This window comes from Cupressus sempervirens, chromosome 4 (assembly GCF_028749045.1).
Source record: "Cupressus sempervirens isolate cs-2001-9-10 chromosome 4, ASM2874904v1, whole genome shotgun sequence".
Classification (NCBI taxonomy): Eukaryota; Viridiplantae; Streptophyta; class Pinopsida; order Cupressales; family Cupressaceae; genus Cupressus; species Cupressus sempervirens.
Window position 1 is genome coordinate 13,186,844 of NC_143121.1, and position 15,538 is coordinate 13,202,381.

Below are 15,538 nucleotides of genomic sequence, written 5' to 3' on the forward strand. Positions count from 1 at the left end.
TGCATGCTCAATGCAATTCATGAACCAATTGACACAAAATAGTGATCACAATAATGAAGCAAAAAATATGATGTCATATTCCATTTCTAGTTTTCTACCATGGGAGAAGCTAAAAATAAATTTTTCGCTAATGGGTAGTCCATATTGAAAATGGTGATTTGAGCATGGAGGATTTTCTTTGGAAAAAAGTGCACTCCTATGTTCATTTTCTACAAAGAGAAGTTATTTCCTCATTCTCCACCAAAGTGAAGTCAATATTGAAAAATCTAGCAGCAGCTTCATGTAAGAATGGAAGGAAGATTGCAGTCCAAAGAAGGCAGTGACACTTGCAAAGATGTTATACCATGGTTCACAAAAATGGTTCAGTAGCTTAATTTTGAAACTTCTGCAAGAAAACAAAATTCAAGTTTCTCAGTCTTGGTAATAGCACAGGAGTGTTTCTTTTTTGTAAAATTGAATTATATTATCGGGGCATTTGAGCCCCCTTGAACCAACTCTATTACGTTTTTAGATGGAAAAAAATTGCAAACATGCTACTGTGAAGAAGGATAATGGGAAAATATCTTTTGTTCCCATTTTTGAAAGCTAAGGAAATTTTGTTGGAGAGGTTTGTATAGAACCCATCACAGGAAAGAAAGTTGAGCATAATGGTGTAAAGATTGAGTTTCTCAAGCAAATAGAGTTGTACTTTGATAGAGGGAATTTTTATGACTTCATGTCCCTGGTTCGGGAGCTTGATGTACCTAGATGTATCCACTAGAGAATTGTGTAAGAATATGTTACTTGCCATTGATCACAATCTAGTATAGTCAATTGTGCCTAGGATAGGATTGATTGTAATGGGTATATATAGTATTTTCCAAGCAAACAATACTTCTGCACAAAAAGAAGCTATAGCCATCAAGTAGCCATATATTAGAGTTTTAGGTATTGAACAAGCTACAAAGGCTGACAATAGAGGCCCCAGTTCCTTTACTACAAATGAAGAAATGGAGTTCAAAGAATTTTCTCAAAGACCTGATGCATACACAAAGTTCTATTCCATGATTGCACCATCTATATTTTGTCATCCCAATGTTAAGAAAGTTGTTGCTTATTTTCTATTTGGAGAATCAAGAAAGAGATTACATGATGGCATAAAGTTAAGAGGAGACATTAATTTTTTTCTATTGGGTGATCCATCAACTGCTAAGTCACAGTTCTTTAAATTTGTTGAGAAGATAGCCCCAATAGCTGTCTACACTTCTAGAAAAGGATCATTAGCTACTCATTTAACATCATCTATTATTTGTGACTCCAGCACATAGGAGTTCTATCTTGAAGGAGGTGCAATGGTTTTGGTTGATGGAGGGGTTGTTTGTATTGATGAATTTGATAGGATGAGGGTAGAGGACAGGGTTGCAATTCATGAGGCAATGGAACAAAAAAAATATCCATAGCAAAGGCAGGCATTACAACTGTTCTCAATTCACACACCTCAATGCTTGCAGTAACCAATCCACCTTCTAGACATTATGATGATCTCAAGATAGCACATGACAATATAGATTTATAAACAACAATTCTTTCTCGATTTGATCTCATCTTCATTGTAAAGGATGCTTGAATCTATGATCAACACAAGCTCATTGCAAGTCATGTTATAAAAGTACATGTGAATGTAGGGCAAACAACTAAGGATTCAAATTCCTTGGATAAAGAAAACTAGCTTAAAAGATTCATTGAGTACTACCAAGTAAACTAAAAACTTAGGATATCGGATGCTATTGCTACCATGTTACAAAATAACTATGTTAGAATTAGATAGCGAATGCGCCAACAAACCCATGAAAGTGAAGAAGCTATAGCCATACCAATTACTATCAGGCAATTAGAAGCCATTATTCAAATTAGTGAGTCTATAGCAAAGAGGTGAATATCACCTGTGGTGATAGAGGAACATGTAACAAAAGCCATGAGTCTTTTCAATTTGTCTACATTGGACGCAGCATGTTCTGGCATTACTGATCAAATAAAATTGACACCAAAAATGAAAAATGAAATTCAGCAAGTCGAGACAAAGATAAAAAGGTGAATGGGAATTGGAAATGTGATGTCTGAGAGATGTCTTCTTGATGATTTAGCAAGAATGAGATTTAATTAATCAGTTGTGAGAAGGGCCCTTATTATTGTGCATCAAAGAGATGAAGTGGAGTACAAGAGAGAGCGACATGTGACTATTTGAAAAGCATAAACTTCAACACCTTGAATATTCTACTACCACAAATAGGGCATCATTATTGGGTTGATGCATTGCAAGAAATTGTATTTGGGTGGGAATGGCACAACATCAAAATCTTTACAAATTTTTGATTTGGAATGATGGCTTGGACAGTTCTTGTTGTAATGTCCAACCAAATGTAGAGAGCCTCCATCAGGTAGTTAACTTAATGCATATAAGAGCTTCATAGTGATACATAGTAGAATGACGACTATTTTCATCACACTAGTGACCTGCGCATATTGATATTTTAACACTACATCAAATGTGAAGACCTCGACCTTCATAACAACATGAGGTAGTATTGCCCGACCATTATGCCAACAGAGTTATGTATTTAGATTTTAATGGTAGAGAATGCGTGCACCATATGTTTGACCAAATGTCTAAAGTTAATATAGTAATGTTGAAGACATCGAGTGAAAGTGATCATCTATAAAAACCTCATTAGGTACTCTTCAATTAGCAGAAGCCATTCACATTTAGATTTTGATAGCGATCAAGATTCTCAATCCCAATATTGTGACACATGATTGATCAAAGATAGTTCAGTATATTCATATATAAAAAATGAATACATCTACATAATTCCAAAAACACACATCCTGACAATAGAAGATACCATAAATAAAATTAATTGTATAAATTTCATATTCTATATTTTTCCTAAATATCCTTGAGTTTGATTTCAAAGAAGAATATCCTTGAGCTTGAGAGAAAGGGAAAATATTTGAAAATATGATTCTCAATCTCCTAATGATATAAGGATGTTTCTTTCTTAAGAATCAGTTATGAATGGGACTAAAGGAAAAATATCTAGACCAAATAGAAATATAAAGGCCAAAAGAACTGGTAAAGGAGGGGAAGAGTCAGGGAGATTGAACAGTCAGTTTTGGAATTAGAGAATAACCACAGGGTCATTAAAGAGGAGGATTTTATTGCAAATTCTTCTGGATGGATGGGCAAGGGAAAATTGTTGATGTAATAGACTTGATGTTGCAGAGTCAATAGAAGAGTGTTCTATGTCAATAATTTTGGTTCCATTTAGTTAGCCAGTTGCTTCTATGCTTCATTCTTTTAAATCTAAATTGTAGGAAGAAAGGAAGGATGTTTCATTCTTTTTGTAATGAGGATATGAATTAATCAGAGTAGGATGTGCTTTGTGAGATTTAGGGAAAGATTTAGGAGAATTTCTTAATCATTTCATTTCATTTTTTGTGGATAGTTACTGTGTTATGAATTCATAGGATTTGTGGATTCCATAGCTTGGGTTGTAGATAAGTAAGTATTTTCTTGCCTAAATTAAGTTCTGGTTAGACTTAATTTGGTTTGCCTCTTCTGCTCTTGGGTTAAGAGCATACCTCGAATTAGTTTTAGGAACAAAATATAATTCCTTGAACATCATTCACATAGTGATCTATACCTACCAATTCAGAGAGAAGCCAGTAATTAGAAGATGGCTTTTCAATTGTTGTAAGCAGATGTTGTTCAGCATTTGGGCATTGAGAGTCATATTGTCACAAGGAACAAGAAGAAAAAATCTGTTTACCGACAGATTTTTGGCTACTCCACTGTGGAGAGCTTTCAAAGTTACATTTTTTGGTTTTCCCTTTTTATAACTGATCTTGTGGAAATAAGGTACTTGGCACAAGGATCAGTATTTTAGCCCTGCATCTCAACCAGTTGAAGAAAGAATTAATTCAAAGTTGATGACTGGAAGTGTTTACTGAGGAAAGATAGAGGAAAAAATTGGTGTTGATGTTTGCTTCCTCAATGGTTATAGATATCTCTACTAGCTAGAGATTGGCGACTCCATTCTGGTTCTCATAACTTTAAGTGAGAAGTCTAATGTTTACATTTTCAAATTTTATTATCTCTAACTTGCAAAGATTGGAAACTTTTTTGATTAAAAAAGGACCATGCTTATTAAAATGATGAAAGGAAGGAGACCAGACCCTTCCCTTATAGAACTCCATCACACTACTGACCTTGTGTTGCATGATATGTTTGAAATTTGGAGAAAAAGCATCAATCATGGAGTAAAGATGAACCTAAGTGTTAATGAAGATCATGCAACTATCCTATTGTGGAAAAGTATCTGTGCAAGATATCACCTACTGAAAGAGGTGGAAGTGAAGACAAAATTGTTGCAGCATTATAAAGAAAGGAGATTGCCGCCAAGTAAGGAACTAAAAGTGGATGATGATAAAGTTTCAGAGATCCCACAAGATCACATCACTTACAATTTTTCAGTCCTGAGTGGACAAGAAGTTTAATCAAGAACGAAAACTTGAAGAAAACCCACATTCAAAGAGATAGATGCTGAAAGTGACTTCAATTTACATTTCCTTTGGACTGCGTTTAAACAAAGTATAGCTTAAGCTGAAGAAAAAGGATTAGACTCGTCCAAAGATTATCAATCTACTCAGCTATTAAAGTGTGTACATCAAAGGTACTTTAATATTCAAGATCATAGAAGAAAAGGGATATACCATTTAGCTCATATGCCTTATGAAAAACCAATAAATGAAGAGCCCATATCAACCAATGGTTCAATTTTTGGAGAGCAAGAGATACCCTAGTTTTTGAGAGCACAACTTTCAGCAAACAAAGACATCCTTCACAATGATAAAGAATTGGTAAGAAAAGTAGACAAAGAAGTTTTTCCCATGCCTTCATTTACTCCTAATTTAAAAGGTTTCAGATTTGAAGAAAATAAAGATAAAATTTTGAAAGAAGTTTCTTTCAAAAATCATCTGATGGCTAATGCATTTCCAAAACATGGAAAGTTTAACTTCATTAAAGATTCTAGCAAACATGATTTTCAATTTGCAAAGGTTGATGATGATATTATGTTAGAATCTAGTTCTCTTGAAGAAAATGCAATGATTAATCCTCTTGATAAATTTTATATTGAAGAGAAAGTGAGATCATGTTTTCCCAAATCTGAAAACATGGTTGAAGAGATGGTAAGAAGAGTTTAAAGAGAGGACATTTCCATGTTTTCCTCTTCTTCTGATGATAACAGTTGTAGATTAGGAGAAATGAATGGGGATCATGCTTCAAATAGTTGTTCTCCTAGAAATTATCTTGAGACTGATGTGCTATCAAAATGTGGAATACCTGATGTTATTAAAGAACATAGTAAGGTTGACTTTTCATCCATTAGAGCTGATAGAGATCTAATCCAAGAACTACTCTTTTTCTGAGCTAATGCAATATGGGGTTTTCCAAATCATATGGATACACATGAAAAGACTGCAATATGTTTTGATGATCATCTTGTTGAACTTGTAAATGTTGTTGAAGAGATGATTGTAGCAATAAATTGTGAGGAAGAGTCTTCAAATGTTAATGAAGTATTGCCACATCGTGAAGAAGATAAAGAGCTTGATCTTGGCTCATTTTGTTCTGAAATGGAGGTTGATCAAACCACGATTCCTGCATGGGAAATTTTTTCAATAGTTAATCCAGGTATTGAAATTTTAAATTCAGATAAATATCTTGTAGAATTGAAAATTGGGACAAATGAAGAAGATGTTTCAATCCAAACGAAACCTCTATATCATGAAGAGTCACCTTGTTTCAATTTTTCTTTAGAGGCTGAAGTTGTTGAAGAGAATACCTATGATCAATATGATGCCATTTCATTTCCAAAATCTCTTAAATGCTCCAATGTTCTCAATCCTAGTTTAGTTGTTAATATCTCTACTAAGGATGATATGGTTGATATAAATAGATGTAATTATGTTTTAGTAGTGCACTCAGAATCTGGTGAACATTTTTTTTCTTCATAGAAGATGTTTGAACATATGAAAGGTGGTGTGTAAAAATTTTTAGAAGAACCAAAGATTTATAATGAAGCATGGTTATTCGGAAATGTCTTGTGGGTTACTATATTGCAAATTTCTTTCGAACTTATTTTTAGCAAGAGGTTATCAGTGTTGTTTCAAATTGGTGAACCAACTTCCTCTATTTTAGAAAGGATCATATTTCTCTGTTCCAGTCATTGGCCAGGTATGATTCCTTCCTTGTTCTCTATTCTATTGGTGAGGTCTCCTCACCTATAGTAGTTAGGTTTTTCTTTCCAATTTTGGGTGTGTTTAGTGTAGCCTTTTCCTCTTGGAGTAGTATAGTCTTCTTCTATTTTTGTAGTTTGTTGTCTTCGTATTTTGGTAAGTTCTATTTACCTTGCACTCCTTTGCTCTCTTAGTAAGAAGCTCTTTGTTTACTCTCTTCTTGGCTTGAATCTATAGTCCAATGGGTAAGTCCTATTCTATGAAACCTGTGATTCTAGATTATTTATGTACTTTGCAGTACATAATCCCCATTTAGAGCCAGTTCTAGGTGCATTTTTAGTACACCATTTTTAAACTTTAAAATTTGCCTCCCATGAAAACAAGTTCCCTTAAAGTGTTCCCTAATTTTTCTAATGTATTCTCATGAAGATTGAATTGGTTTGAAGACCCAAAATGCAACTTTCCAAATTCTCTAATTTTGAGGAGTTTAGAATTCAAAGATTAGTCTCATGGTTCAAATTCCTAGAGTTAATGCAATTTCTAAGATCAATTGTGTTTGATATCTATTTTCAATCAAATGCTTCTAGATTTTATGATCAAAGGATAATGACTACAGATATGTATTCTAATTTTACTTATAACAAAAAAAGCAAAAAATGAACTCCGAAGGTAAAATCCTGCTAGTGGAGAAGTCAAAGTCTCATTTTCTACCTGAAAAAGAGGAAATGCAAAATATTGATTTTAAACGAAAAGGCATGAGTTTATAACATCAAGATTGCATGCTCAATGCAATTCATGAACCAATTGACACAAAATCATTATCACAATCAAGAAGTGGAAAATCTGATGTTGCAGTCCATTTCTAGTTTTCTGCCATAGGAGAAGCTAAAAATTATTTTTTTGCTAATGGCCAGTCCCTATTGAAAATGACAACTCGAGCATGGAGGATTTTCTTTGGTGGAAAGTACACTCCCATGATCATTTTCTACAAAGAGAAGCTATTTTCTCATTCTCTGCCAAAGTGAAGTCAATATGTAAGAATCTAGCAATAGCTTCATGTAAGAATGGAAGGAAGATTGTAGTCCAAAGAAGGCAGTGACACTTGCAGAGATGTTATACCATGGTTCACAAAGATGGTTTGGTAGCTAAATTTTGGGACTTTTGTAAGAAAAAAAAAATTCAAGTTTCTGAGTCTTGGTAACAGCACATGAGTGTTGCTTTGTTGTAAAATTAAATTATCTTGTCGGGGCATTTGAGCCCCTTTGAACCACCTCTATTACATTTTTAGATGGCAAAAAATTGCAAACATGCTACTGTGAAGAAGGAAAATGGGCAAATAGCTTTGGTGCCCCTTTTTGAAAGTCAAGGAAATGTTGTTGGAGAGGTTTGTATAAAACCCATCGCAAGAAAGAAAGTTGAGCATAATGGTGTAAAGATTGAGTTTCTCAGGAAAATAGAGTTATACTTTGACAAAGGGAATTTTTATGACTTCACCTTCTTGGTTCGAGAGCTTGATGTACTTGGATGTATCCACTAGAGAATTGCCTAGGAATATGTTGCTTTCAATTGATCACAATCTAGTAAAATCAACTGTGCTTGGGACGGGATTGACTGTAATGGGTATATACAGTATTTTCCAAGAAAACAATACTTCTACACAAAATGAACCAATAGCCATCAGGTAGCCATATATAAGAGTTGTAGGTATTGAACAAGCTATAGAGGCTGATAGTAGAGGCCCCAATTCCTTTACTACAGATGAAGAAATGGAGTTCAAAGAATTTCTTAAAGACCTGATGCATACAAAAAGTTTTGTTCCATGATTGCACCATCTATATTTGGTCATCCCATTGTTAAGAAAGTTATTTCCTATTTTCTATTTAAAGAATCAAGAAAGAGATTACCTAATGGAGTAAGATTAAGAGGAGACATTAATAGTTTTCTATTGGGTGATCCATCAACTACTAAGTTGTATTTCCTTAAATTTGTTGAGAAGATAGCCCCAATAGCTGTCTACACTTTTGGAAAAGGATCATCAGCTACTAGTTTAACAACATCTATTATTCATGACTCTAGCATGTGGGAGTTCTATCTTGGAGGAGATGCAATGGTTTTGGCTGATGGAGGGGTTGTTTGTATTGACGAATTGAATAAAATGAGGGTAGAGGATAGGGTTGCAATTCATGAGGCAATGGAACAACAAACAATATGCAAAGCAAAGGTAGGCATTACAACTATTCTCAACTCACACACCTTAGTGCTTGAAACAACCAATCCACCTTTTGGATGTTATGATGATGTCAAAATAGCACAAGACAATATAGATTTGTAGACAACAATTCTTTCTCAATTTGAACTCATCTTCATTGCAAAGGATGTTCAGATCTATGATAAGGACAAGCTCATTATGAGTCATGTTATAAAAGTACATGTGAATGTAGGGAAAACAACTAAGGATTTTGATGCCCTAGATAAAGAAAATTAGCTTAAAAGATTCATTGAGTACTGTTGAGTAAATTGCAAACTTAGGCTATCAAATTTTGCTGCTACCATGTTACAAAATAACTATGTTAGAATTAGACAACAAATGCACCAATAAACCCATAAAAGTGGAGAAGCTACACCCATACCAATTACTGTCAGGTGATTAGATGCCATTATTTAAATTAGTGAGTCCATAGCAAAGATGCGACTATCACTTGTGGAAAAAAAGGAACATGCAACAGAAGCCATGAGACTTTTCAATTTGTCTGCAATGAACACTACATGTTTTGGCATTACTGATCAAATAAACTTGACACCAAAAATGAAAAATTAAATTCAACAAGTTGAGATAGAGATAAAAAGGTGAATGGGAATCGGTAATGTCATGTCTGAGACACATCTTCTTGATGATTTAGCAAGAATGAGATTTAATGAATCAGTTGTGAGAAGGGCCCTTGTTATCGTGCATCAAAGAGATGAAGTGGACTACAAGAGAGAGTGATGTGTCATTATTCGCAAAGCATAAGCTTCAACACCTTAAATATTCTACTACCACAAATAGGGCATCATTATTGCGTTGATGCATTGTAGGAAATTATATTTGGGTGTGAATGGCACAACATCAAAGTCTTTACAAATTTCTGGTTTGGAATGATGGCTTGGATAGTTCTTGTTGTAACTTCCAACCAAATGTAGAGAGCCTCCATGATGCGGTTAACTTAATGCACATAAGAGCTTCATAGTGATACATAGCAGGATGACATGACTATTTACCTCACACCAGTCAGCTGCACATATTGATAGTTTAACACTGCATCAAATGTGAAGACCCCATCCTTCATAACAACATGAGGTAGTATTTCTTGACCATTACACCAACGAAGTTATGTATTTGAATGTCAATGGTAGAGAATCCATGCACCATATGTTTGACCAAATTTCTGAAGTTAATACAGTAATGTTGAAGACACTGAATGAGAGTGATCAGCTATAAAAACCCCATTAGGTACTCTTCAATTAGTGGAAGCCTTCCACATTTAGATTTTGATAGCAATCAAGATTCTCAATGCCAGTATCATGACACACAATTGATCAAAGATAATTCAGTATATTCAGATATAAAAAAAGAATACATCTGCATAATTCAAAAAACTAACATCCTGACAATAGAAGATACCTAAAAGAAAATTAAATGTATAAATTTCATATTCTATATTTTTTCTAAATATCCTCGAGTTTGATTTCAAAAAATATTAAAAAGCTAAGAAAGCAAAATGCTCGAGAGAAAGGGGAAATATTTGAAAATATGATTCTCAGTCTACTAATTATGTAAGGATGTTTCTTTCTTAAGAATTGGTTATGAATGGGACTAAAGCAAAAATATGTGGACAAAATAGAAAGATAAAGGACAAGAGAAGTGGTGAAGGAGGGGAAGAGTTCGAGAAACCAAACAGTCAGTTCTAGAACTGAAGAATAGTTGAAGGGTCATTGAAGAGGAGGATTTTATTGCAAATTCTTCGAGATGGATGGGTGAGGGAAAATTGTTGATGTAATAGACTTGATGTTGCAGAGTCAATAGAAAAGTGTTTTATGTCAATAATTTCTATTCCATTTAGTTAGCCTGTTGCTTCTATGCATCTTTCTTTTAAATTTGAATTGCAAGAAGAAATGAAGGATGGTTCATTCTTTTTGTAATGAGGATATGAATTAATCAGAGTAGGATGTGCTTTGTGAGACACAAGGAAAGATTCAGGAGAAGTTCTTAATCATTTCATTTAATTTTTTGTAGATAGTTACTGAGTTATGAATTCATAGGATTTGTGGATTCCATAGCTTGGGTTGTAGTTAAGTAAGTATTTTTTTTCTTGAATTAAGTTCTGGTTAGAATTAATTTGGTTTGCCTCTTCTACTCTTGGGTTAAGAGAATACCTCGCATTAGCTTTAGGAAAAAAACATAATTCCTTGAACATCATTCACATAGGGAGCTATACCTACCAGTTTAGAGAGAATCCAATAATTAGAAGATGGCTTTTCAATTGTTGTAAGTAGATGTTGTTCAACATTCGGGCATTGAGAGTCATATTGTCACAAGGAACAAGAAGGACAAATATTTTTACCAATAGGATTCAGTGCTTTAGGACCCTTTATGTCTTCCTACTCTACCTTCATGTGACAACTTCCTTCTTTCCCTTGCAGGCCTATGTTGGAAATATAGATGAAGTAACTAAGAGGGGAGGGGTGAATCAATTACCACAAAAATAAAACCATAGATCCTTGAGATGTCTTAATATTTAACACTATTGATACTCAGTAGCCATGTAGATAAATGTTGAAACCTTTTAGATGTGTTGTTAACTTATTAAGCATTCAAAGTGATTAACATGTATGAATAAAAGAAATAACATGAACACAAGTGACACCAAATTTAATGTGGAAACCCAATATTGGAAAAACCACCAAGTAACTAGTCACCAATTTTTCACTCTTCTGAAGTGAGCCCTATTAGGAGTCAACCCATTTAAAGGTTACCAATAAATATTTTTAGGTGTGACCTTGTTAGAGGATTTAATCACTCTATTAGGAGTGGCCTGGTTAGAGGTCTTTAGAACAATTCAACTAAACTGTCACCTTGTTAGAGGATTTACAAAATGGTTGTTAAACCAACTCTGTAAAGAGATTCTGGATTCACTGTTACAATGATTAGAAAGCAACAATGAAGTGACCGGAATGATATGCAACTTATCTTTTTCTGATTACAAAGAAATAATGCTAGCCCCTACAACAACAACTTTGGTCAAAATTAGAATAGGAACTTCAACAATAATAGTAACAACAATGCATGAAACAATGGTGGAGGAAACAACTTCAATCCTCTAGATCGCAACAATGGATTCCAAAGATAGAACCAACAATGGAACACATATCCAAATAATGGAAGCATTCTTATAGATAACAACAACAATAATTTTCAATATGTTGATATCAATCAGTATAATGACAGTCAAAATTCCCTCAACAATGTTGGTTCATACTATAATGGAAATCAAGACATGATTTAGAATCAACAAGCAAATGATAATGTCCCTCTTGTTTAGTTTAATGGTATGCTATTAGATTCTTATGAGTCTACACATAACGCATAGGTTGAACATCAACCGACTCCTCCAGATCTGAGAGTGAGTAATAATTTGGCACCAATCAGGGCCCCCTATGGAGGACAACCAAATTTGAATCAAGTAATGGTTCCTACAATCTTGAAAAATCCATCTTGGTCTACTGAGAAATATAATGCAGTAGAAGATTTGAAATGAACCAAGGCCAACATGTCTATATTTGACATCTTACAAAACTATCCTCAATAATGGGAAGCACTGATGAAGACTCTGGATCATACAAAGACCCCTCAAAATACAAATATTATTTCTCAAAAAGTAGCTCCTCAATAGGTCAACACTTTGGAAGCAATGCCAACTATGTTTAAAGACAAGGTTGAGGTGCCTCCATTTCTACTAAGTATTGGGATATATGGGAAAAATCTTCACAATTGCCTAATAGATATAGGAGCCTCATGTAATGTGATGCCACTATCAATAGCACAAAGTTTAGCAGTAAATCCCTAGCCTTCCAATCGAATAGTAGTACAACTATATAAGACTGAGATGAAAGTGATTGGTGTGCTGAAAGATGTCAGCATACCGTTGACAATCGACCCTAGGATTCAAGACATAATTGATATACATGTGGTTGATATACCTAAGATGTACGAATTTCTACTAAGAAAGGAATGGAAAAAATACCTAAGAGGATGGTTCTATATAGACTTCACTCAGTTCTAGTTATCGTGGAAAGGGTTGAACAACCAAATCAAGATAGATACAAAACCAAAGTTAAAAATTATGATTATTAAATATAATGTGTTGGAGTTTTAAAACTACTAAGCATAAAAATGCTCAATACCAAAATGATATCACTCACACAATCTAAGGATTAGCCAATTCCTATTAACAATTATATGTGCAAATCATTTGGACCCAACTTCAACAAAACCAAGGATGGTTTTCTAATCTTTAGGCTTTGCAAAACTAGGGTGGGTATACCAAGGGATGATTCAAGAATGGTAAACACTATATGAGAATTATTTTCATTTCATTTTGATTCTCATCTCAAATCCTCAAATATGTACATAATTCTTGACAATTTGATAAACACATCCCATATAATAGATCTAGCCAAAATTCTTCTATAGATCTGCACGTGTTCTCAGCAATAGTGGCTAACTGAAGCGAAAACATTCCATGCAAACAAGTATAGGTCAACTTTGAAGATCTTTAGGAAATAAAAGTAAAATTGATTATAATTTTACATTTGAAAACCATTTATGACATTATTCTCTTTGAGCTGAATCAATTTGACTAGTGCCTAATCCATTAGGGTTTAGAGTCTACTACAAATCCATAGATCTAATTTGTTGCCTTACAACAAATATTATCAGAAATTCTTATCATAATTCATCATTCAAAAAAAATCATTCCTACTACTGTAGCAACATTATCAAATTCATCAAAGCTTTTACATAATCCATTAAACTAATAGTAGTGGTGAATAGATATACAATCTAACTAGATTGCATTCAATTGCACAAGCCTTTACTCATACAATATCAAGATAACTAAGTAACTAAAAGGAGACAAAATTTAGAAAGAACTAATATGGGGACAACTCATAATTTGTATTCATTTTCTTTGTAAATTGTATATATTTGTAGTAACTCAGAATGACCTTAGGAAGAAAAATAGAGATCATTCTATATTAATGCATTCTCAGGAACTAACAAAGATGATACAACATAAAAGTTTCTCAAACATTGGACCAAAAACAAACTAAGTATATCACTTAAGCATTAGAAAATTAGACCATTCTTTAGCCCTAGGATCTCAATTATATAGTATGAGATGCAACAAGCTTTAGACTAAGAGAAAATTGACAGGTGTCTCTTTCAAAAAAATATTTTCAAAACACGTATCACAAAAGAAAAAATTTTGAGTAATAGAAAGACTTATACATCAAACATTCCTTTTGGTGGGTCCACTTCTGTTACATCCTCCATATATGTAACTACCAAGCTAGCCAATGATGAATTTTGTTCTGATGATTGCACATTAATCTCTACCTATGGGTTTTCACCATGTTTATCATGTATGGTGGGAGTAACTTCTACTTTTTTCTCTTCTTCGATTGTATCAGCATCCTATGGGCCCAAGCCTACAACTGAAGGTGACTGACTATTCTTGTCTTCTTCTTATTATTGGGCTTATGTAGTGATGGTGTAAATGATTTGGATCTCCTCACCCTACACCTCATCACTATCAGTTTCATCTTCATCAAACTATTCACCAGGAGCTATTTCTGCCATCCACTTGTCAAACAATGTGTCATCTGGCCAATTGAATTGCAAAATATCACTCTGCCTTTTGACTACATACTCAACCTCATCATTAATAGCAAAAAATTCTTGTTTTAAAGAAAAAAATAATATTTGGGCCTTCACCATTTCTTCCATTGTGGTAGCCCACCACGCATGCCCTATTTCATTTATAATTCTATTCATCCTTAAACAAAAATTATTATCAAGTTCCTTCACCCATTCATCTTTTTTTTTCAAATTATTTCTTTTCTGTAGGGGACGAGGAAACAAACTAAATTTTTGGCTCTTGTACTTGTTCAAGTAGCCTACTATTATTCTCTGTAAATGAATCCTTTTATTGTCAAAATCAGCAAGATCAGAAATAATATCAAAGTTTTTTTCAATTTGATCATAAGAATTCTTTGTTACAAAGAAACACAAAAATGTCATTTCTTTCTCCCTTCTCACCCATTTATTCATGATAGGCTTTAAAGCCTCATCATTGGCTTTCAACTCCTCCCAGATATTGATCACCTTGGCTAACTGATCATGAATTAGTGGCCATTCAATTTTGTCCCTCATTTGTGAGAGAGCTTTTCTTAATTTATCTTCATATTTTGCCTCCAACTCTACATGTAGGGCCCACAATTTACCACCATTTTCTTTTTCAAAATCCTCAGCAATGTAGTACTGTGGCCTTTGGGGTGTATTTAGTATTTCTATGAGGGGGGTGGATTTGAATAGTTCAACTGGGGGACGAGGGTATGTTATTGTAGGCCTAGTGGATCTTCCCAATAGCTTGTTCTCAAGCTCAATTCTCTTTTTTGCCTCTTTATTGTAGGCATCCACAACTACCTCATATTTTCTCTATAATTCAATCATTTTCTTTTCTTCCCTTTCTGTAGTAGCCAAGGAAATTTAAGAATAATCTACATTCATGTGGGTTGCCTATACATGTGAGGTATCAACAACTCTCTTTACAATGATATTCCCTATCAGTCTTGAATCATCAGGCTATGCTGATACAATCTTGGATCCTCTTCTTCGTGACCACATGACAAGAGCAACTTGGTCATTACTAAAATTAGTCCCTACAAACTCCTTTTTATTTGGGTCTTGTAACTCCAATTTATTAGAAACAAAATTGAAAATCAATGCATCTGCAATATCCCAATTAGGAAATAATAGTATGTTAGAAGTCTTTACCATTTGCCTTCCCTCTTCAAGGGTAATGTTCTAGAACTCTTGCATCATTTTTTCTTTTATTTGGTTTTAGATGGAGGATTCATCCATTTCTAGATGCTCTGTTTTCATATTCTTACACCTTTCCTCAAAATTGCTCATATTTGCCCTCCAAGAAAACTGGTGGAA

At 33.9% G+C, this 15,538-nt stretch overlaps 2 pseudogenes; both read left to right on the forward strand.

Moving 5' to 3' along the window:
• Window positions 1-737: 737 nt before the first annotated feature.
• Window positions 738-2,233, forward strand: LOC149559687 (DNA replication licensing factor MCM5 pseudogene; annotated as a pseudogene).
• Window positions 2,234-7,793: 5,560 nt separating this feature from the next.
• LOC149559688 (DNA replication licensing factor MCM5 pseudogene) lies at window positions 7,794-9,289 on the forward strand (annotated as a pseudogene).
• Window positions 9,290-15,538: the final 6,249 nt, after the last annotated feature.